Source organism: Triturus cristatus, chromosome 12 (assembly GCF_964204655.1).
Source record: "Triturus cristatus chromosome 12, aTriCri1.1, whole genome shotgun sequence".
NCBI classification, from domain to species: Eukaryota; Metazoa; Chordata; class Amphibia; order Caudata; family Salamandridae; genus Triturus; species Triturus cristatus.
Window position 1 is genome coordinate 338,668,670 of NC_140595.1, and position 25,227 is coordinate 338,693,896.

General features: G+C 48.4%; 1 long non-coding RNA gene across 1 annotated transcript in view; it reads left to right on the forward strand.

Annotated features, from left to right (window-relative positions):
- The first annotated feature begins 8,478 nt into the window (after positions 1–8,478).
- Positions 8,479–25,227, forward strand: part of LOC146775978 (uncharacterized) — a 40,455-nt gene continuing 23,706 nt past the window's right edge. The window contains exons 1-2 of the long non-coding RNA XR_014972330.1: positions 8,479–8,591; positions 21,757–21,866. This is a non-coding gene — a long non-coding RNA (uncharacterized LOC146775978). The remainder of the gene's footprint in view (positions 8,592–21,756; positions 21,867–25,227) is intronic.

The following is a 25,227-nucleotide window of genomic DNA, read 5'->3' on the forward strand; positions in this document are numbered from 1 at the left end:
CAGGAGGCCGGCTAGCTCAGCCTTGGCGGCACTCTGGGTTCAAGTGATGCAGGTCCAGCCATTCCCACCCAGGCATAGAACATCAGGCAGCAGGGCAGCATAGCAAGTCAAGAGGAAAGAAAAGCAGCAGTCCAGTATAGTGCCAGTCCTTCTTCCTGGCAGATTCTTCACAGGTCCAGAGGCGTACTGAAGTGGTGATGCCTAAGGTCCAGTTCTTATACCCGGTGGTGCCTTTGAAGTGGGGGACACTTTAAAGAGATGCCTTTAAAGTGCACAGATGTCCTGCCCTGACTCCAGAATCTCTAGAGAGGGGTATGCAGCCCTTTGTGTAGGGACAGGACACATCCTATTCAGGTGTAAGTGAGGTTGGGTCCAGCTCCTCCCTCCCATCCTGCCAGTATGGACCATCATATTACATCTAAGCTCACATTGTGTGTGTATGTCTAGGGGGAATACACAAATCCCAGCTGTCACCCACCCCAGACAAGTGATCAAAGACAAGCTGCAAGCCCCAAATAGCTAAATCAAGAAAATAGCAATTTCAGAATTGCAATTTAAAATCTAAATTCACCATAAGTTGTGATTTTAAATTGTGAATTCAGACACACCAAACTTGGGGGTCTTATCTCTTTCCAATTAGAAATTACATTTATAAAATGTAGTACGGTAATCCCAATGTTAACCTACGGGAGAGATAGGCCTTGCAGTAGTGAAAAATGAATTTGAGAGTTTTTTTTACTACCAGGACATGGAATCCTTAAACGTACATGTCCAACTTTTAAAATACACTGCAACCTGCAATTGGGCTGTCCAGTGACTACCCCAGGGGTGACTTATATGTATTAGAAAGGATGATTTGGGCCTGGCAAGAGGTTTAACTTGCCAAATCGACATGGCACTTTAACACTGCACGCACAGTTTCTGCAATGGCATTCCTGAGACATGTTTAAAGTAGGTGGTACAATCAGTACTGGAGGCCCACTAATAGCATTTAGTGTACAGGCTCTTGCCACATATAGAGCACTTTACTCGGGACTTAAATATGCTAATTGTGTATAAAAAGATGTTACCATGTTTTAGGGAAAGAGCCCTAGCACGTTATCACTGGTCAGCAGTGGTAAAGTGTGTAGAATCCTAAGGCCAGCAAAAACGAAGTCAGTAAAAACAGGAGGCCTGAAGGAAAAACGTTAGGGGAAACCACGCCTTGGATGCCAGGTCTAACACGTATCACCCCTAGCTGAGAGTGGGGAGGGCTACCCAACCCCTTGGGATTTCTCTACCTTAAGGTGGAAAAACCTTGAAAGAACATCAGCATTTTCGTGGTCTGTCCCAGGGCAGTGTTCCTCCATAAAGTCCTTTCACTGTAGGGAGATGGACCACGGCAACAGTTTTGGATTCTCACCCTTCATCTGCATTAATCATCTGAGTACTCTGTGTTCAGTTTGAATCTGGAAGTGAGTACCAAACAGGTGAGATTTCAGCTTCTTCAGAGCTCAGACCACAGCAAAGGCTTTCCTCTCTTTTGCACTCCACCTCTGTTCCCTGGGAAGAAACCCTCCTACTGATGAAGCCTACAGGCTGATCCAGGTCCTCTTCATTTAGCTGTGAGAGCACTGTCCCTATTCTATGCTCTGAGGTGTCTGTCTGAACATTCAATTCTTGGGAAAAGCCAGAGCCCTTGAGCACAGGGGCTGTGCACATGGCATCCTTTAGGGTTTCAAAAGCCCTTAGGCATGGCTCTACCCAGATCAACCGGCATGGCTGCTTCTTGGAAATCAGCTCTGTCAACGGGCAACAATGGTGCCATATCCCTTAAGAAATCTCTTGTAATAGTCAATGAGGCCTAGCGAGGCTTTCACCTCTGTCTGGGACTTGGGGGGGGGGGGGGGGGGGGGGTTCCTAAGCCATAATGGTTTAAATTTGGCCTGAAGGGGCTTCACCTTACTACCTCCCACTTGGTGACCCAAGTAGACCACTGAACCCTGCACTAGCTGGCACTCACTGGCCTTGATAATCAGGTCTGCACTCTGCAGAGCCTGAAGGACTTCCTAGAGATGGCACAGGTGGTCCTACCAGTTGGAACTGAAGACTGCAGTGATGTCTAGATAGGCAGCACTGAAGTTCTCCAACCCAGCAAGGACCTGGTTGGCCAACCTCTCAAAGGTGGCAGAGGCATTCTTCAAACCGAAGGGCATCGCCTGCATTGGAAGTGCCCTTCTTGTGTAGAGATCACAGACCTCACTTTGGCCCTCTCGATCAAGGCAATCTGCCAGTACCAGATATTAAGTCAAACGTGCTGAGAAACTCGGCAGCTCCTAGCTGGTCTATGATCGCATCAGCTCGGTGGATGGGGTGTGCGTCAGTATTTGTGACCGCATTGAGCCCAAGGTAGTCCACACAGAACCTAAATTCAGGTGTGACACCTCGAGGGGCAGCCTTGGGGACCAACACCACTGGGCTGAAGGGCTGTTTGAATGCTCAAAACCCCTGATGCCTGCATCTTGGAGACCTCCTCCATAATGCTGGCAGTCACCTTTTCAAATAACCTGTACATTTTATTCTTCACAAGCATGCGGTCCCCAGTTTCAACATTATAGGCACACCATTTAGTGAGTCTTGAGGTAAGGGAGAATAAAGAGGCAAATTGCCCCAGCAACTGGCGGCAGTCTCTCTGTTGGACTAGGGTCAGCGTAGAGGAGAGGCTGACACTCTCCACTGACCCATCCTGCTCCTTAGAAGAAAGGAGCTCTGGAGAGGTTCGCTATCCATTTCCATTCCATCATCAATAACCAGCAGCATGGTAAGCTCAGACCTCCAAAAGTGGGGATGCAGGTGATTTACATGAAGGACCCTCAAAGGGTTCCTGGGAGTTTGGAGGTCCACCGGGTAGGTCACATCACTCTTGTGCTCCTTCACCTCATAAGGCCAAGACCGGTAGTCTTTGCAGGGCCCTTGGCTCTGGGGGCTCCATCACCCATACTTTTTGACCTGGCTGAAACTTGACCAGAATAGCATTCTGGTCATACCACCATTTCATGTCCTCCCACCTGACTTTCAGATTCTCCTGTGTGAGTTTCCAGAAGAATGTTGTCTGGATACAGAGTGCCAGCTTGTTTGATGACCAAATCCTAGGGTGTCTCCCCCAGGAGCTTGCTCCCAGCCCTCCTTCACCAAACTGAGAGGTTTTCTCACAGGGTACCTATACAGAAGTTCAAAGAAGCTAAAACCAACCTCCTTCTGTGACACATTCCTGTAGGCTAACAAAAAGCATGGCAGAAGGATGGCTCACTTATGCCTCAGGGGCTCTGGCAGGCCCATAATCATGCCCTTTAGGGGCTGTTGAACATTGCAACAACCCATTGTTTTGTGGGTAGTAAGTAGCGGTGAACTTTAGGTTAATCCAGACTCCTCCCACATGGCCTTCATGTTCCCTGACATGAACTTGGTACCACAGTCAGAAACCACCTCCTTGGGGAACCCCACTTGGGTAAGGATCCCCAACAGTGCCATGGCCACTGCAGGTTCTGTCACAGCCCTTAGAGGGATAGCCTCGGAGTTCCGGGTGGCATGGTCCACCAAGACCAGAATAAATCTGTTGGCCATGGCTGTCTTAGAGTCCAGCGACCCAACATTGTTGATGTCCACCCTTTCAAAGGGGGTACTAATGAGAGGAAATGGTTGCAGAGGCGCCTTTCACTTCCCCCTGACTCTCCACTGACCTGGCAGGTAGGACTGCACCTGCAGAACGCATTAGAGGCCTTCCTTATCTGGGGCCAGTAGAAGGGGGTATCAACCCTGGCAAAGGTCTTGTCCTGCCCCAAATGACCTGCCAGGGGTACATCATGAGCCAGGTCCCATAGGACCCTGTAGGACTGGGGGGAGCCAACACACAGATAACATCTGGCTCAGGCACCTTAGGCTTGCTGTACAGGAGACCATTCTCCCAGTGTATCAGGTGTTTACCAGAGGCTTCACGAGCTGCCTGGGACTTGGCCTGCTGCCGTAGATCCACAAGAGTAGGGCATACCCTGTGCACCTTGCAGAATTCCTCCCTGAGCAGTACCCCTTCTTGCTGCCAATTGACCAGCTCAGTCAGGTTCCCCAGTAAGCTCCGGGGCGTCCCCCTCAGGGTCAACCTCCTACCCAACCATGGGAGTCTCAGGAATGGCTTTCCTGCGCCACTTCCCCTTCACCATTTTGGCAGGCATGTGGGCCATTCCTCCAGGCTCTAGGTTCTCCTGACTACCCTCTCGGGATGCCATGGACCGTCTGGTCAGGCACACCCACTCAGGCAACCCTAACATCTCCAAGTGAAACCTGAGCTCCACCTCCTTCTAGGCGATATGCTCCAGGTAATTGTCAAGCAGACAATCCACAGTTATAGACGGACTCAGCTACCCTCAAGGAATCTGAGACCCCCCCCACTATTCAAAGGGAATCAGAGCCAGTGGATAGTGACTCTCATGGTTGTTAGCTGCAACAACTTGGTGAGTTACATTATGGACTACCTGTTCTTAGCTCACCAGATGACAGCTGATAGTTGTCATTCTGGCTCCAGTGTGTCTCAGTGCCTCAACCTTCTGCCCATTTGATGGTGACCCACTGCCTGTATTTCCTAGTATTACTAGGCATGTAGGTTCTTTGTACAATCTCTCTGTCACCAAGGGACACTAAGGTAGCATCTACTCTGTCTCCCATATGATGTGGGACAATCTCCTCCTCAAGCACTACACTAGCCAACCCCAAATATTGCCTACCAGTGAGGAGCTTTGCCTGCTTTAGACACTTGGCATCCCCCTTGAAGTGTCCTTCCTGCTGGCATTCATAGCACTTAAGGGGTGCCTTATCTGCAGACCTACTGTCAGGGAACTTTAGGAAAGTGGAATACTATTTGGTCGGGCTGGGTAGCCACTCATGCTGAGGGTACAGTCAAGTTTGAGCAGCTGTCTGCAGTTGCTGGCCTTCTGTCAGTAGTTTGCTTGGGTGACCCTGGGTGGCACAAAACTGTGCTGCAGCCCTGTTGACCGCTTTACCACCTATTCCCTGGGTACCCCTGGTACCATATACTAGGGACATATAAAGGGGGACTTTGCAAATTTGGGATTACCAAGTCCCTCAGGCCTCCCCAAAATAAATGGAGGTTCTTTTCTCCTCTGGCCACTGTGTTTCTGAAACTAGTTTCCAAAAGGAGGCAATGTACAAAAGCAAATTCTTATTGCCTTGTCGTAGATTTAGCAATTCGTTATCGCTCACTTGAAAAAACGTGAGTCTAGCAAATAGATGACTCATTGTCTCTTTAAAACTTCCAAAATCATGTAACACTGGGTCGTCATTTACAAGGAGTGGAATAGAACAATTAGCAGCAGTGCCTCCTAGATAGGAGATAATAAAAGCAATTCTGACAGTATCAGTTGGGAATGCCCCGGTCTTACAGAGGAATTGTCACTGACATTAGCTCCAGAACGCGGCAAATTTAGTACTATCTTCAAAGAAGCGCTCGAGCGGTGCCAGTGGAACAGGCGTTGGGGTGGTGACGGTGACATTGATTCGGTGTCCCATTCCTGGGTTGGAGAATTGATGGACTGCACTGCTGGATGCCCTGATGCCCCGAAATGAGCAGGTTGCCGTAATAAACAGAGAGTCCTGTATGTCTTCAAGGTCAGCCACCAATTTCTTGGAGTCAGGTATACGTCTCTCCACCCACCGGTCACACATGTATGAACTAACACTTATTTGTGAACAATCTATTGCTGCATAGATTTTCCAGTACATAATTATGTCACTAGGAGTTACTGCACTCCTAAAAACCCATTTGCGGAAACATGCAGAAAACCATGCTTGCTTCCACACAGAACTATAGTGCACCAATGTTAGACTTGGCTTTTTCCAGCAGGTTTACCCCCAGACTTTTTGCTTTTTGGCCTCCTGTTTTGACCCTGTTTTCATTGTTTTTAGGTCTCTGGGCACTTTACCACTGCTATTCAGTGATAAATTACACATGCTCTCCCTGTAAATTGTGTTTATGGATTGGTGTTTCCATGATTGGCTTATTTGATTTACCTTTGAATCCCTAGGACAGTGCCTTGTGTGCACCCAGGGCCTTGACATCACATGCTACTAGTGGGCTTGCAGCACTGGTTGTGCCACCCACACAAGCAGCCCTTCAAAGGGTCCCCAGACCTGCCACTGCAGTGTCTGCACACACTCGTGACTGCCATGTCGACCCTGCAAGTGCACCCACTTGCCAGCCCCTAACCTTCCCTTTTCTTATATGTAAGGCCCCCCTAAGGTAGGCCGAAGGTAACCATGTGGGCAGGGTGCAGGGTATGTGAAAGGTAGGACATGTACTATTGTGTGTGACATTTCAGGATAGTGAAATACAGTGTATTTTGTTTTTCACTATGAAAAGGCTATCTGTCCCATAGGATAGAATGGGAGTTTACTTATAACGTCTGTTGATTATATCTTCCCATTGGGACTATATAGACAAACGGAGTTCAGTATGCCTGAACTCAGAATGTAGAAATACATGTTTTAGGAAAGATGATGTTTGTGTTCAGTGTTTGAAAATACCACTTTTAGAAAGTAGGTTTTTTCTACATTAGCCATCCTGTGTCCCTTTGCCGGGTTGTGGATTGACTGTCTGGCTTTGGAGTGACAGGGGCTGGGGCTGTGCATTCACTTTAGACAACCGCTGGGGGAGTTGAGGTGGGTCCTGCCTTTCCTGGATGAGTCAGGTCTGGGCTGAAGAGACCTGGGCTGCATTCATAATAGTGGGAGGAGTTTCACAAGCACCTGAATAGGCCTGGTCTGCATTTAGAGTAGTGGGAGGAGATTCCCTTGCACCTGAATGGGCCTGACCTGCCTTGGACAATGCTGTCTCCACCTCCTGTCGGGAAGCTGGGCCAGAGAGAACCAAACTGGTTTGGGCTGAGCACAGACACTCTCTGCCCAAAAGAACAAAGAGAAACTGAGTATAAATATTGGGGCCCGGGGCCCAGACCCCAGAACTTTAGAACACGCTTGGATCAAGGAACCTGCCAAGAAGAAGAGCTGGAAGAACTGCCAAGAGGAGTACTGCCCTTTTTCTGTGTTGTTGCTTTGCTGGGAGGGCCTGTAGTTGCTGCTTCTACCTTGGGCAGTGAAAGGATTGAACTGAACTTTCTTCACTTGTTGCTGAGTATCTCCAAGGGCTTGAAATGGTGCTTGCCTCCTGTTCATGAAGTCTCAGGGACAGCAAAGACTTCACTCACTTCTGGGTACCGCTTCTGAAACCGTGGGTTTCAGTTGCCTCAGAGGGGGAAAAGCAGTCAACACCATCACTGCCACAGCTGCGGACTCTGTGGTCTGAATGCACCACAGAGGGCACCACCCCATCTCGCACTGCAACCCTGCTCTCACCTATGATGGCGACGGCTGCCGCCACCAAGCCCCTGCTTGCACCGCGACTTGTGGACATCGCACTCCGCACTGCCTTGCTTCACTCCGCTGCCCTGGTCTCACCAACAACGTTGCTGCCCCCTGCTCTTAACACCCGAGACCGCACCGTGGTTAGGGGCACCACTCATAAGTCACACAACACACCACCCCATCCCACACTGCAATCTGGGCCAACCGTCGCCAGCTCCCATTAAGCTGCACTGTAACATGCACTGTGACCTGTCAGCACCGCCATGAGCACAGCTTCACTCCACAACACAGCCCTGGTCTCACTGACGCTGCAGGATGACCTTCGCTGAGCTGCTGGAACCAAAGGTACTGTTTACAAGTCTGTTGACAAAAACACCGGTTCACACCAATGCAGTCAGCCAGAACTGTTGGATTCTGTTGTGTTCAGTTCCGCTGTAGCACCGACTGGACTACCGGCTTCAAGGAACTGAATTTTAAAGGTATTCTTGCAAAATGCCTATTTTTGTTTACTGTACGTTGGTCTTTTATTATTTTGGTCTTGTTTGCACGGATAAATATTGGCTATTTTTCTAAAATTGGTGTGGTGTCATTTTGTAGTGTTGTCACTGTATTACTGTTGGTTGTGCAAATGCTTTACACAATGCCTCCGAGATAAGCCTGACTGCTCATGCCTACTACCTAGTGGGTGAGCAGGGGTAATTTCTGTAGTGTATCCCCCTTATCCTGACTAGAAGGAAGGTTCCCTATTTGGACCCCCATGTCTAACAAACAATTGTTGATTCCCTGTGCAAAGGGTGCATACATTTATTCATTTATTGTCTTTATCAATGCACTTTGCAATGCACTTTTTTGTAACACAGTTCGCACATCATGAATGGTGCCCAAATGTGACCAGGCGCTACCAAGAATGTTGCTGTATGTGCCACAGCAGTGCCAACAATGTCTGGATGTCACACTACCGAGCTCTAGAAAATGCGCGGTCTTTATATCAAATCTCTTGGCTGTTTTGAGTCTTGTTAGTGCACTAACCTCAAGAGTAGTACATAACCATGTATTTCTTTCATGGTTCAGAGGTAAAAATTATTGGAGCTGAATTATCGCAGGAAGCACTGAAGAAGAAGTCCCAGGATCGCGGAGAGTCACAGGAGATTCAGGGTGCAGGAGCTCGGAGGGGTCTGCAGGTAAGATAGATCCAGAAGGGAAGACATTCTCTTCATCCGGTAGGTAGGCCAAGCACTGTCTCCTGGTTTGGGCACGGTATAAAAACCAACATGGCCGCCCAACACGTGTGCTCAGAAATCACACGAGGTTTCAGGGTGGCATGCTGCGGCAACAGCTGTCACATGCCAGCCTCTGGGGAGGGTATGGAAGGAAACACAAGGCCCTTTTGTGGGTAAAGTCAGCCCGGGGGAGCCTGCAAAACAAGTACTGCAGTCAGTGACAAGCATGAGCGGGCCTGGGAACTTATGAGCCTACATAACAAGTATGGGTGATCAGTGATGGAATTGACTACACTCTCTCGGGGATATCCTCAAGCATACCAGGGGAGGCATCGGTTTCTGAAAGGCCTTGGGTCTCAATTACCAGCCATAAAGGGACAGTAACAAGCGCTCGGTCTTGGAAGCTCACCATACACAGGGCACAGGAGGTTTTGGAACACATGGAGCCCAGGGCCACGACATGTAACACTTCCTGGAGATGGACCAGGTAATCCTCCCAGGTAGAGCTAAAGACAGCTATATTGTCTAGATAGGCTGCACTAAAGTCATCCAACCATAAAATAACTCTAGTCACCAAACTCTGGAAAGTGGCAGGTGCATTTCTTAATTTCCCAATTACCTTTAATTGGTAGGGGCCTTCTGTGATTGGAAATGCTGACCTCTTCTTTGCTCCCTAGGTCAGTCCAATCTACCAGTAGCCTGATGTTAAATTAAAGGTACTCAGGAATTTGGCTGCACCCAGGTTGTCAATAAATTCATCTGCTCTTGGAATGGGGTGAGAATCAGTTTTGGTAACTGAAATTAGACCCCTGTAATCCACACAGAACCTCACGTCATATTTCCCACCTTGGGAATGAGGTTTGGGGACCAGAACCACTGGGCTAGCCCAGGCACTGCCAGAAGGTTCAATACCCCAAGCTTTAACATCTTGCTGACCTCAGTCTTAATGCAGGCCTTAACTTGGTCTGACAACCTGTAAATCTTATTTTTGACAGGGAGGCTGTCACCAGTGTCCACATCATTAGTACACCATGTTGTCTGACCATTGGTCAAAGAGACGAGCTCAGCAAACTGAGAGACAAGAAAACACCTTCACCTGACCTATTCTGGGGGTTGTTTGGTGGTAGGTCAGGGAGGGCTTAACTTTCCTCCACGTGACCTCCATCAGTGACCATGAGCATGATGATGTTAGCTCTGTCCTGGTGGGTTTTTAGGCGATTTACATGGAAAACTCTATGAGGACTCCTTGGGGTGCCTAAGTCATTCAAGTAGGTGACATCTCCCCTCTTCTCCAAGATTGAATAGGACCCAGTCCACTTGTCCTGGAGGGCCCTGGGAGGCACAGGCTCAAATAGCCACACCAGCTGACCTTGTTGGTACTCCACCAGGGCTGACTTCTGGTCATATCAGTTTGTGATAATCTCCTGGCTGGAATCTAGGTTCCTGTTTGCCCTCTTCATGTACATGAATGCAGGCCAAGCACATAGTCCCCTATGCCCGGCTTGGCTTCTTTGATAGGTCTCTGCAACCCTTCCCTTACAAGACTCAATGGACCCCTTACAGGATGGCCAAACAAAAGTTCAAATTGGCTGAACCCAGCTCCCCTTTATGGTACCCTTATCTATGCAAACAGTAGGCAAGGTAATAGGACATCCCATCTCCTTCTGAGTTTTTCAGGGAGGCTCAGTATCATGTCTTTTATGGTTTTGTTGAATCTTTCAACTAAACCATTGGTCTAAGTGTGCTAGGGTGTTATGAACGTGTAGCTCACATCACATAGATTTTAGGTCTGCAGGCATGAAGTTAGTACCTCAATCAGAAACCCCCTCTTTATAAAATCCAACCCTGTGAAGATTCCAAGGAGGGTCTATACTACTGCAAGAGCAGTTTCAGTCCTAGTAGACTTGCCTCTGGGTATCTAGTGGAATGGCTACCAACCACTAGGATAAATCTATTCCCAGATGCAGTTTTAGGGTCAAGGGGACCAAGAATGTAAATCCCTATACTCTCAAACGAAGTCCAGCCACTGATAGTGGAATTAAGGGAGCCTTTTGTTGTGAGTCTTTTTCAGACATCTGGGGACAATAAAAATGGGCAACCAATCTGTCCCAGGTTTTGGTTTGTCTCAGATGTCCAGCTAGGGGGATGTCATTTGCCAAAGTAAGGCTGAAATCTCTGTACGTTTGGGGGACCATATCCCAGTAGACCCTGTGGTTACCGCTGATATCTTCCTCTTCTTGCCTGGGAGCTTGCTGCCTAAGGCCTGCAAGAGTAGGACACGCCCTAGGCATAGGTCCTCTCTGGCGGTCCCCCCTTCACTTAAGAGGTCTGGCCGGTTAGGCCAGACTCCATCAGCTACAGTTCCCTCCTCAGGCACCAGGGAAATTCCCTCAGGAGAATTCTCCCCCTGGTCCTGTGACCTCTTAGAAGCTTCCTTAGCAGACTTCTTACCCTTTTTCTTGTTTGAGGTCACTTGGTCCTCTGTTTCAGTATCCATGTTCCCATGACTTCCCTGGCTTGCTGTTTGTGCCCTGATAGTAACTTACACCCACTCAGGATGACCCAGAATTTCTGCTAGAGCCTTCCTCTCCCCCTCTGCCCCCACAGAAGTCTCAATATCATTTCTCAACAGACACTCCACAAGGTTAGTAGGGGACACACCCAACTTCTTTGGGTTAGTAACCCCTCACCATTTCAAAGCTTACCAAGGCCATTGGATGGAGCTTAGTCTCATTGTCAGCACTGGTAAGCTAGTGACTAACACCAGGCAACATTTGGTCTGGAGAAACCAGTCTAGCTGCGAAAATAGGGACACTGGCAACTGTATTCCTCAGACCCTCTATCTCAGTCCCATTGATCTTTGGCCTTTGTCTATACTTCTCCAAGGTTGCAGGCAAGATAGGGAGGGCTTCAATATCCACCCCACCCAGGGAAATTAAAGTAGCATCTGTGCAACCTTTGGCATCTCCAGAGTATACCGCTACCCCAACTCCAATGTTAGACAATCCCTTGGGATTTCCACCATTGGGTGACTTTTTAAAGCATGCTGTATCTCTTTTCTTATGATCTGCCTGATGACAGTCATAATGTAACCCAGAAGCCTTTGCTGGATCCCAGTTCTGGAACCCCTTGGCTATGGGCTGGGAAAAGTCTTGGGGACCACCATCCTGAGAAGTATTTTGAGGTCCTTTAGAGAACTCCTCCTTTTTATCTTGTTTGTTGTTCACTTCCTTCCCCTGCTGGGACGTCTGTGAACCATTTTTATGGTCACTCCCACTATGAGTCCTTCTGGACACCCTGGTTCTGACCCATTTGTCAGATATTTTACACAGCTCTCTGTGAGAAGACAACTTAGAATCCACCTAATGCTGATTCATTTTCTCTGTGGTACAGTTCGTGAAAATGTGCTCCTTCCTAACTAAATTATGCAGCCCATCACAAGAGTCATTGCCTTTTATCCGTCCATCTAGTGCTTTGACAGAAGAGTCCACAAAGTCCACCCATATCTGGTTTTGCCCTTTATGGATGTCTCTGATTTTTACCCTGTACTCTTCTGTTGTGAGTCTATATCCTTCTATCAAGGTATCCTTCACATGCCTATAGGACTCGGCTACCTCCTCATTAAGGGTCAGAAGTATATATATGCCCTTCACAGAGAATAACTTCGAAAGGAGAGAGCCCCAGTGCTGGTATGCTATCCTCTTCATTCTGCAGGCCTTTTCAAAAGACTGCAAACCACTTGTCAATATCAAAACCATCACTAAACCTAGGGACAATCTCTTTGGTGAGCTTAGGGTCAAAGGATTTCTTCTTCTCCCTGGTACTGGTATTGCTCCCACCATCTTTGGGCCTAAGGCCCAATTTAATCCTTCTCTCTTCAAGGGCTAGTCTTCCCTTCTCAACTTTAAGCTTTCCCTCCTCTAGAGATAGTTGGTCAAGCTCATCCTCAAGGTTTCCTATCACTTTACCGTTGGGGTGGTCTACTAGATTGACTGTTGTCACTTGCCACCGGCGAAGGAGGTCTGGGGAAGAATGTAGAGCTATGGCTCTCTCCTTCCTCCCCATCATTATCAAGCTTGGGCATCATCCTCCTCAGTTTTATCTTCGAAGGCATGGCCCACCCTCTCTAATCTCTCTTTCTCATAAGAGCTGAGGTGCTTCTCCCATTCCTCCTTTTTTACCTGTCCCCTTGTAGCTAATGTCCCTTGCTTTGTACAACACCCTCAAATCCATGATCTTCAGGGCTGGGATGACTGCCAGATCGAGATTCTGACCTGCCTCCATTTTGCCTAACTTTTGCTTGGTATTTGGGATCTTATTAAATGTTTAGCAAACGTTTTAAAACATTTCCTAACTTACTAAGTCTTTTCAATGTACTAATGGAATGGGGCCTACACAGGGCCCTCACAATCCAATTAGAAACATCAAAATCATTTTGAAAAAAATTATTTGTGTCGCTGTTGTACCTAGTGCATCTGAAAGAAACACGTTAGTTAGATTCCTCACCTTAGAATATCCCCAGGAGTCAGGCTGGATCCGGAAAGATTTTTGTAGCAATACCCCTTGCCCGTCGCTAGGCGTCGTCTGCGGCTCCGCGTTCGTCGGTGGCGTCGTGCGCCGGACTGACCTCGTCAGAGTACTTAGACGCCGCCCTCGCGCGCTGACGTCAGTTCCTTTTTTTCCGCGCCAGACAGCGCCGATCCGGCAGCAGGGCAGCATAGCAAGTCAAGAGGAAAGAAAAGCAGCAGTCCAGTATAGTGCCAGTCCTTCTTCCTGGCAGATTCTTCACAGGTCCAGAGGCGTACTGAAGTGGTGATGCCTAAGGTCCAGTTCTTATACCCAGTGGTGCCTTTGAAGTGGGGGACACTTTAAAGAGATGCCTTTAAAGTGCACAGATATCCTGCCCTGACTCCAGAATCTCTAGAGAGGGGTATGCAGCCCTTTGTGTAGGGACAGGACACATCCTATTCAGGTGTAAGTGAGGTTGGGTCCAGCTCCTCCCTCCCATCCTGCCAGTATGGACCATCATATTACATCTAAGCTCACATTGTGTGTGTATGTCTAGGGGGAATACACAAAACCCAGCTGTCACCCACCCCAGACAAGTGATCAAAGACAAGCTGCAAGCCCCAAATAGCTAAATCAAGAAAATAGCAATTTCAGAATTGCAATTTAAAATCTAAATTCACCATAAATTGTGATTTTAAATTGTGAATTCAGACACACCAAACTTGGGGGTCTTATCTCTTTCCAATTAGAAATTACATTTATAAAATGTAGTACGGTAATCCCAATGTTAACCTACGGGAGAGATAGGCCTTGCAGTAGTGAAAAATGAATTTGAGAGTTTTTTTTACTACCAGGACATGGAATCCTTAAACGTACATGTCTAACTTTTAAAATACACTGCAACCTGCAATTGGGCTGTCCAGTGACTACCCCAGGGGTGACTTATATGTATTAGAAAGGATGATTTGGGCCTGGCAAGAGGTTTAACTTGCCAAATCGACATGGCACTTTAACACTGCACACACAGTTTCTGCAATGGCATTCCTGAGACATGTTTAAAGTAGGTGGTACAATCAGTACTGGAGGCCCACTAATAGCATTTAGTGTACAGGCTCTTGCCACATATAGAGCACTTTATTTGGGACTTAAATATGCTAATTGTGTATAAAAAGATGTTACCATGTTTTAGGGAAAGAGCCCTAGCACGTTATCACTGGTCAGCAGTGGTAAAGTGTGTAGAATCCTAAGGCCAGCAAAAACGAAGTCAGTAAAAACAGGAGGCCTGAAGGAAAAACGTTAGGGGAAACCACGCCTTGGATGCCAGGTCTAACACGTATCACCCCTAGCTGAGAGTGGGGAGGGCTACCCAACCCCTTGGGATTTCTCTACCTTAAGGTGGAAAAACCTTGAAAGAACATCAGCATTTTCGTGGTCTGTCCCAGGGCAGTGTTCCTCCATAAAGTCCTTTCACTGTAGGGAGATGGACCACGGCAACAGTTTTGGATTCTCACCCTTCATCTGCATTAATCATCTGAGTGCTCTGTGTTCTGTTTGAATCTGGAAGTGAGTACTAAACAGGTGAGATTTCAGCTTCTTCAGAGCTCAGACCACAGCAAAGGCTTTCCTCTCTTTTGCACTCCACCTCTGTTCCCTGGGAAGAAACCCTCCTACTGATGAAGCCTACAGGCTGATCCAGGTCCTCTTCATTTAGCTGTGAGAGCACTGTCCCTATTCTATGCTCTGAGGTGTCTGTCTGAACATTCAATTCTTGGGAAAAGCCAGAGCCCTTGAGCACAGGGGCTGTGCACATGGCATCCTTCAGGGTTTCAAAAGCCCTTAGGCATGGCTCTACCCAGATCAACCGGCATGGCTGCTTCTTGGAAATCAGCTCTGTCAACGGGCAACAATGGTGCCATATCCCTTAAGAAATCTCTTGTAATAGTCAATGAGGCCTAGCAAGGCTTTCACCTCTGTCTGGGACTTGGGGGGGGGGGGGGTGGGTTCCCAAGCCATAATGGTTTAAATTTGGCCTGAAGGGGCTTCACCTTACTACCTCCCACTTGGTGACCCAAGTAGACCACTGAACCCTGCACTAGCTGGCACTCACTGGCCTTGATAATCAGGTCTGCACTCTGCAGAGCCTGAAGGACTTCCTAGAGATGGCACAGGTGGTCCTACCAGTTGGAACTGAAGACTGCAGTGATGTCTAGATAGGCAGCACTGAAGTTCTCCAACCCAGCAAGGACCTGGTTGGCCAACCTCTCAAAGGTGGCAGAGGCATTCTTCAAACCGAAGGGCATCGCCTGCATTGGAAGTGCCCTTCTTGTGTAGAGATCACAGACCTCACTTTGGCCCTCTCGATCAAGGCAATCTGCCAGTACCAGATAGTAAGTCAAACGTGCTGAGAAACTCGGCAGCTCCTAGCTGGTCTATGATCGCATCAGCTCGGTGGATGGGGTGTGCGTCAGTATTTGTGACCGCATTGAGCCCAAGGTAGTCCACACAGAACCTAAATTCAGGTGTGACACCTCGAGGGGCAGCCTTGGGGACCAACACCACTGGGCTGAAGGGCTGTTTGAATGCTCAAAACCCCTAATGCCTGCATCTTGGAGACCTCCTCCATAATGCTGGCAGTCACCTTTTCAAATAACCTGTACATTTTATTCTTCACAAGCATGCGGTCCCCAGTTTCAACATTATAGGCACACCATGTAGTGAGTCTTGAGGTAAGGGAGAATAAAGAGGCAAATTGCCCCAGCAACTGGCGGCAGTCTCTCTGTTGGACTAGGGTCAGCGTAGAGGAGAGGCTGACACTCTCCACTGACCCATCCTGCTCCTTAGAAGAAAGGAGCTCTGGAGAGGTTCGCTATCCATTTCCATTCCATCATCAATAACCAGCAGCATGGTAAGCTCAGACCTCCAAAAGTGGGGATGCAGGTGATTTACATGAAGGACCCTCAAAGGGTTCCTGGGAGTTTGGAGGTCCACCGAGTAGGTCACATCACTCTTGTGCTCCTTCACCTCATAAGGCCAAGACCGGTAGTCTTTGCAGGGCCCTTGGCTCTGGGGGCTCCATCACCCATACTTTTTGACCTGGCTGAAACTTGACCAGAATAGCATTCTGGTCATACCACCATTTCATGTCCTCCCACCTGACTTTCAGATTCTCCTGTGTGAGTTTCCAGAAGAATGTTGTCTGGATACAGAGTGCCAGCTTGTTTGATGACCAAATCCTAGGGTGTCTCCCCCAGGAGCTTGCTCCCAGCCCTCCTTCACCAAACTGAGAGGTTTTCTCACAGGGTACCTATACAGAAGTTCAAAGAAGCTAAAACCAACCTCCTTCTGTGACACATTCCTGTAGGCTAACAAAAAGCATGGCAGAAGGATGGCTCACTTCTGCCTCAGGGGCTCTGGCAGGCCCATAATCATGCCCTTTAGGGGCTGTTGAACATTGCAACAACCCATTGTTTTGTGGGTAGTAAGTAGCGGTGAACTTTAGGTTAATCCAGACTCCTCCCACATGGCCTTCATGTTCCCTGACATGAACTTGGTACCACAGTCAGAAACCACCTCCTTGGGGAACCCCACTTGGCTAAGGATCCCCAACAGTGCCATGGCCACTGCAGGTTCTGTCACAGCCCTTAGAGGGATAGCCTCGGAGTTCCGGGTGGCATGGTCCACCAAGACCAGAATAAATCTGTTGGCCATGGCTGTCTTAGAGTCCAGCGACCCAACATTGTTGATGTCCACCCTTTCAAAGGGGGTACTAATGAGAGGAAATGGTTGCAGAGGCACCTTTCACTTCCCCCTGACTCTCCACTGACCTGGCAAGCAGGACTGCACCTGCAGAACTCATTAGAGGCCTTCCTTATCTGGGGCCAGTAGAAGGGGGTATCAACCCTGGCAAAGGTCTTGTCCTGCCCCAAATGACCTGCCAGGGGTACATCATGAGCCAGGTCCCATAGGACCCTGTAGGACTGGGGGGAGCCAACACACAGATAACATCTGGCTCAGGCACCTTAGGCTTGCTGTACAGGAGACCATTCTCCCAGTGTATCAGGTGTTTACCAGAGGCTTCACGAGCTGCCTGGGACTTGGCCTGCTGCCGTAGATCCACAAGAGTAGGGCATACCCTGTGCACCTTGCAGAATTCCTCCATGAGCAGTACCCCTTCTTGCTGCCAATTGACCAGCTCAGTCAGGTTCCCCAGTAAGCTCCGGGGCGTCCCCCTCAGGGTCAACCTCCTACCCAACCATGGGAGTCTCAGGAATGGCTTTCCTTCGCCACTTCCCCTTCACCATTTTGGCAGGCATGTGGGCCATTCCTCCAGGCTCTCCTGACTACCCTCTCGGGATGCCATGGACCGTCTGGTCAGGCACACCCACTCAGGCAACCCTAACATCTCCAAGTGAAACCTGAGCTCCACCTCCTTCTAGGCGATATGCTCCAGGTAATTGTCAAGCAGACAATCCACAGTTATAGACGGACTCAGCTACCCTCAAGGAATCTGAGACCCCCCCCACTATTCAAAGGGAATCAGAGCCAGTGGATAGTGACTCTCATGGTTGTTAGCTGCAACAACTTGGTGAGTTACATTATGGACTACCTGTTCTTAGCTCACCAGATGACAGCTGATAGTTGTCATTCTGGCTCCAGTGTGTCTCAGTGCCTCAACCTTCTGCCCATTTGATGGTGACCCACTGCCTGTATTTCCTAGTATTACTAGGCATGTAGGTTCTTTGTACAATCTCTCTGTCACCAAGGGACACTAAGGTAGCATCTACTCTGTCTCCCATATGATGTGGGACAATCTCCTCCTCAAGCACTACACTAGCCAACCCCAAATATTGCCTACCAGTGAGGAGCTTTGCCTGCTTTAGACACTTGGCATCCCCCTTGAAGTGTCCTTCCTGCTGGCATTCATAGCACTTAAGGGGTGCCTTATCTGCAGACCTACTGTCAGGGAACTTTAGGAAAGTGGAATACTATTTGGTCGGGCTGGGTAGCCACTCATGGTGAGGGTACAGTCAAGTTTGAGCAGCTGTCTGCAGTTGCTGGCCTTCTGTCAGTAGTTTGCTTGGGTGACCCTGGGTGGCACAAAACTGTGCTGCAGCCCTGTTGACCGCTTTACCACCTATTCCCTGGGTACCCCTGGTACCATATACTAGGGACATATAAAGGGGGACTTTGCAAATTTGGGATTACCAAGTCCCTCAGGCCTCCACAAAATAAATGGAGGTTCTTTTCTCCTCTGGCCACTGTGTTTCTGAAACTAGTTTCCAAAAGGAGGCAATGTACAAAAGCAAATTCTTATTGCCTTGTCGTAGATTTAGCAATTCGTTATCGCTCACTTGAAAAAACGTGAGTCTAGCAAATAGATGACTCATTGTCTCTTTAAAACTTCCAAAATCATGTAACACTGGGTCGTCATTTACAAGGAGTGGAATAGAACAATTAGCAGCAGTGCCTCCTAGATAGGAGATAATAAAAGCAATTCTGACAGTATCAGTTGGGAATGCCCCGGTCTTACAGAGGAATTGTCACTGACATTAGCTCCAGAACGCGGCAAATTTAGTACTATCTTCAAAGAAGCGCTCGAGCGGTGCCAGTGGAACAGGCGTTGGGGTGGTGACGGTGACATTGATTCGGTGTCCCATTCCTGGGTTGGAGAATTGATGGACTGCACTGCTGGATGCCCTGATGCCCCGAAATGAGCAGGTTGCCGTAATAAACAGAGAGTCCTGTATGTCTTCAAGGTCAGCCACCAATTTCTTGGAGTCAGGTATACGTCTCTCCACCCACCGGTCACACATGTATGAACTAACACTTATTTGTGAACAATCTATTGCTGCATAGATTTTCCAGTACATAATTATGTCACTAGGAGTTACTGCACTCCTAAAAACCCATTTGCGGAAACATGCAGAAAACCATGCTTGCTTCCACACAGAACTATAGTGCACCAATGTTAGACTTGGCTTTTTTCAGCAGGTTTACCCCCAGACTTTTTGCTTTTTGGCCTCCTGTTTTTAACCCTGTTTTCATTGTTTTTAGGTCTCTGGGCACTTTACCACTGCTATTCAGTGATAAATTACACATGCTCTCCCTGTAAATTGTGTTTATGGATTGGTGTTTCCATGATTGGCTTATTTGATTTACCTTTGAATCCCTAGGACAGTGCCTTGTGTGCACCCAGGGCCTTGACATCACATGCTACTAGTGGGCTTGCAGCACTGGTTGTGCCACCCACACAAGCAGCCCTTCAAAGGGTCCCCAGACCTGCCACTGCAGTGTCTGCACACACTCGTGACTGCCATGTCGACCCTGCAAGTGCACCCACTTGCCAGCCCCTAACCTTCCCTTTTCTTATATGTAAGGCCCCCCTAAGGTAGGCCGAAGGTAACCATGTGGGCAGGGTGCAGGGTATGTGAAAGGTAGGACATGTACTATTGTGTGTGACATTTCAGGATAGTGAAATACAGTGTATTTTGTTTTTCACTATGAAAAGGCTATCTGTCCCATAGGATAGAATGGGAGTTTACTTATAACGTCTGTTGATTATATCTTTCCATTGGGACTATATAGACAAACGGAGTTCAGTATGCCTGAACTCAGAATGTAGAAATACATGTTTTAGGAAAGATGATGTTTGTGTTCAGTGTTTGAAAATACCACTTTTAGAAAGTAGGTTTTTTCTACATTAGCCATCCTGTGTCCCTTTGCCGGGTTGTGGATTGACTGTCTGGCTTTGGAGTGACAGGGGCTGGGGCTGTGCATTCACTTTAGACAACCGCTGGGGGAGTTGAGGTGGGTCCTGCCTTTCCTGGATGAGTCAGGTCTGGGCTGAAGAGACCTGGGCTGCATTCATAATAGTGGGAGGAGTTTCACAAGCACCTGAATAGGCCTGGTCTGCATTTAGAGTAGTGGGAGGAGATTCCCTTGCACCTGAATGGGCCTGACCTGCCTTGGACAATGCTGTCTCCACCTCCTGTCGGGAAGCTGGGCCAGAGAGAACCAAACTGGTTTGGGCTGAGCACAGACACTCTCTGCCCAAAAGAACAAAGAGAAACTGAGTATAAATATTGGGGCCCGGGGCCCAGACCCCAGAACTTTAGAACATGCTTGGATCAAGGAACCTGCCAAGAAGAAGAGCTGGAAGAACTGCCAAGAGGAGTACTGCCCTTTTTCTGTGTTGTTGCTTTGCTGGGAGGGCCTGTAGTTGCTGCTTCTACCTTGGGCAGTGAAAGGATTGAACTGAACTTTCTTCACTTGTTGCTGAGTATCTCCAAGGGCTCGAAATGGTGCTTGCCTCCTGTTCATGAAGTCTCAGGGACAGCAAAGACTTCACTCACTTCTGGGTACCGCTTCTGGAACCGTGGGTTTCAGTTGCCACAGAGGGGGAAAAGCAGTCAACACCATCACTGCCACCGCTGCGGACTCTGTGTTCTGAATGCACCACAGAGGGCACCACCCCATCTCGCACTGCAACCCTGCTCTCACCTACGATGGCGACGGCTGCCGCCACCAAGCCCCTGCTTGCACCGCGACTTGTGGACATCGCACTCCGCACTGCCTTGCTTCACTCCGCTGCCCTGGTCTCACCAACAACGTTGCTGCCCCCTGCTCTTAACACCCGAGACCGCACCGTGGTTGGGGGCACCACTCATAAGTCACACAACACACCACCCCATCCCACACTGCAAGCTGGGCCAACCGTCGCCAGCTCCCATTAACCTGCACTGTAACATGCACTGTGACCTGTCAGCACCGCCATGAGCACAGCTTCACTCCACAACACAGCCCTGGTCTCACTGACGCTGCAGGATGACCTTCGCTGAGCTGCTGGAACCAAAGGTACTGTTTACAAGTCTTTTGACAAAAACACCGGTTCGCACCAATGCAGTCAGCCAGAACTGTTGGATTCTGTTGTGTTCAGTTCCGCTGTAGCACCGACTGGACTACCGGCTTCAAGGAACTGAATTTTAAAGGTATTCTTGCAAAATGCCTATTTTTGTTTACTGTACGTTGGTCTTTTATTATTTTGGTCTTGTTTGCACGGATAAATATTGGCTATTTTTCTAAAATTGGTGTGGTGTCATTTTGTAGTGTTGTCACTGTATTACTGTTGGTTGTGCAAATGCTTTACACAATGCCTCCGAGATAAGCCTGACTGCTCATGCCTACTACCTAGTGGGTGAGCAGGGGTTATTTCTGTAGTGTATCCCCCTTATCCTGACTAGAAGGAAGGTTCCCTATTTGGACGAAGGTACAAACCACTGCCATCTAGAGACCCCCATGTCTAACAACCAATTGTTGATTCCCTGTGCAAAGGGTGCATACATTTATTCATTTATTGTCTTTATCAATGCACTTTGCAATGCACTTTTTTGTAACACAGTTCGCACATCATGAATGGTGCCCAAATGTGACCAGGCGCTACCAAGAATGTTGCTGTATGTGCCACAGCAGTGCCAACAATGTCTGGATGTCACACTACCGAGCTCTAGAGCTCTAGAAAATGCGCGGTCTTTATATCAAATCTCTTGGCTGTTTTGAGTCTTGTTAGTGCACTAACCTCAAGAGTAGTACATAACCATGTATTTCTTTCATGGTTCAGAGGTAAAAATTATTGGAGCTGAATTATCGCAGGAAGCACTGAAGAAGAAGTCCCAGGATCGCGGAGAGTCACAGGAGATTCAGGGTGCAGGAGCTCGGAGGGGTCTGCAGGTAAGATAGATCCAGAAGGGAAGACATTCTCTTCATCCGGTAGGTAGGCCAAGCACTGTCTCCTGGTTTGGGCACGGTATAAAAACCAACATGGCCGCCCAACACGTGTGCTCAGAAATCACACGAGGTTTCAGGGTGGCATGCTGCGGCAACAGCTGTCACATGCCAGCCTCTGGGGAGGGTATGGAAGGAAACACAAGGCCCTTTTGTGGGTAAAGTCAGCCCGGGGGAGCCTGCAAAACAAGTACTGCAGTCAGTGACAAGCATGAGCGGGCCTGGGAACTTATGAGCCTACATAACAAGTATGGGTGATCAGTGATGGAATTGACTACACGCTCTCGGGGATATCCTCAAGCATACCAGGGGAGGCATCGGTTTCTGAAAGGCCTTGGGTCTCAATTACCAGCCATAAAGGGACAGTAACAAGCGCTCGGTCTTGGAAGCTCACCATACACAGGGCACAGGAGGTTTTGGAACACATGGAGCCCAGGGCCACGACATGTAACACTTCCTGGAGATGGACCAGGTAATCCTCCCAGGTAGAGCTAAAGACAGCTATATTGTCTAGATAGGCTGCACTAAAGTCATCCAACCATAAAAGAACTCTAGTCACCAAACTCTGGAAAGTGGCAGGTGCATTTCTTAATTTCCCAATTACCTTTAATTGGTAGGGGCCTTCTGTGATTGAAAATGCTGACCTCTTCTTTGCTCCCTAGGTCAGTCCAATCTACCAGTAGCCTGATGTTAAATTAAAGGTACTCAGGAATTTGGCTGCACCCAGGTTGTCAATAAATTCATCTGCTCTTGGAATGGGGTGAGAATCAGTTTTGGTAACTGAAATTAGACCCCTGTAATCCACACAGAACCTCACCTCATATTTCCCACCTTGGGAATGAGGTTTGGGGACCAGAACCACTGGGCTAGCCCAGGCACTGCCAGAAGGTTCAATAACCCCAAGCTTTAACATCTTGCTGACCTCAGTCTTAATGCAGGCCTTAACTTGGTCTGACAACCTGTAAATCTTATTTTTGACAGGGAGGCTGTCACCAGTGTCCACATCATTAGTACACCATGTTGTCTGACCATTGGTCAAAGAGACGAGCTCAGCAAACTGAGAGACAAGAAAACACCTTCACCTGACCTATTCTGGGGGTTGTTTGGTGGTAGGTCAGGGAGGGCTTAACTTTCCTCCACGTGACCTCCATCAGTGACCATGAGCATGATGATGTTAGCTCTGTCCTGGTGGGTTTTTAGGCGATTTACATGGAAAACTCTATGAGGACTCCTTGGGGTGCCTAAGTCATTCAAGTAGGTGACATCTCCCCTCTTCTCCAAGATTGAATAGGACCCAGTCCACTTGTCCTGGAGGGCCCTGGGAGGCACAGGCTCAAATAGCCACACCAGCTGACCTTGTTGGTACTCCACCAGGGCTGACTTCTGGTCATATCAGTTTGTGATAATCTCCTGGCTGGAATCTAGGTTCCTGTTTGCCCTCTTCATGTACATGAATGCAGGCCAAGCACATAGTCCCCTATGCCCGGCTTGGCTTCTTTGATAGGTCTCTGCAACCCTTCCCTTACAAGACTCAATGGACCCCTTACAGGATGGCCAAACAAAAGTTCAAATTGGCTGAACCCAGCTCCCCTTTATGGTACCCTTATCTATGCAAACAGTAGGCAAGGTAATAGGACATCCCATCTCCTTCTGAGTTTTTCAGGGAGGCTCAGTATCATGTCTTTTATGGTTTTGTTGAACCTTTCAACTAAACCATTGGTCTAAGTGTGCTAGGGTGTTATGAACGTGTAGCTCACATCACATAGATTTTAGGTCTGCAGGCATGAAGTTAGTACCTCAATCAGAAACCCCCTCTTTATAAAATCCAACCCTGTGAAGATTCCAAGGAGGGTCTATACTACTGCAAGAGCAGTTTCAGTCCTGAGTAGACTTGCCTCTGGGTATCTAGTGGAATGGCTACCAACCACTAGGATAAATCTATTCCCAGATTCAGTTTTAGGGTCAAGGGGACCAAGAATGTAAATCCCTATACTCTCAAATGAAGTCCAGCCACTGATAGTGGAATTAAGGGAGCCCTTTGTTGTGAGTCTTTTTGAGACATCTGGGGACAATAAAAATGGGCAACCAATCTGTCCCAGGTTTTGGTTTGTCTCAGATGTCCAGCTAGGGGGATGTCATTTGCCAAAGTAAGGCTGAAATCTCTGTACGTTTGGGGGACCATATCCCAGTAGACCCTGTGGTTACCGCTGATATCTTCCTCTTCTTACCTGGGAGCTTGCTGCCTAAGGCCTGCAAGAGTAGGACACGCCCTAGGCATAGGTCCTCTCTGGCGGTCCCCCCTTCACTTAAGAGGTCTGGCCGGTTAGGCCAGACTCCATCAGCTACAGTTCCCTCCTCAGGCACCAGGGAAATTCCCTCAGGAGAATTCTCCCCCTGGTCCTGTGACCTCTTAGAAGCTTCCCTAGCAGACTTCTTACCCTTTTTCTTGTTTGAGGTCACTTGGTCCTCTGTTTCAGTATCCATGTTCCCATGACTTCCCTGGCTTGCTGTTTGTGCCCTGATAGTAACTTACACCCACTCAGGATGACCCAGAATTTCTGCTAGAGCCTTCCTCTCCCCCTCTGCCCCCACAGAAGTCTCAATATCATTTCTCAACAGACACTCCACAAGGTTAGTAGGGGACACACCCAACTTCTTTGGGTTAGTCACCCCTCACCATTTCAAAGCTTACCAAGGCCATTGGATGGAGTTTAGTCTCATTGTCAGCACTGGTAAGCTAGTGACTAACACCAGGCAACATTTGGTCTGGAGAAACCAGTCTAGCTGCGAAAATAGGGACACTGGCAACTGTATTCCTCAGACCCTCTATCTCAGTCCCATTGATCTTTGGCCTTTGTCTATACTTCTCCAAGGTTGCAGGCAAGATGGGGAGGGCTTCAATATCCACCCCACCCAGGGAAATTAAAGTAGCACCTGTGCAACCTTTGGCATCTCCAGAGTATACCGCTACCCCAATTCCAATGTTAGACAATCCCTTTGGGATTTCCACCATTGGGTGACTTTTTAAAGCATGCTGTATCTCTTTTCTTATGATCTGCCTGATGACAGTCATAATGTAACCCAGAAGCCTTTGCTGGATCCCAGTTCTGGAACCCCTTGGCTATGGGCTGGGAAAAGTCTTGGGGACCACCATCCTGAGAAGTATTTTGAGGTCCTTTAGAGAACTCCTTCTTTTTATCTTGTTTGTTGTTCACTTCCTTCCCCTGCTGGGACGTCTGTGAACCATTTTTATGGTCACTCCCACTATGAGTCCTTCTGGACACCCTGGTTCTGACCCATTTGTCAG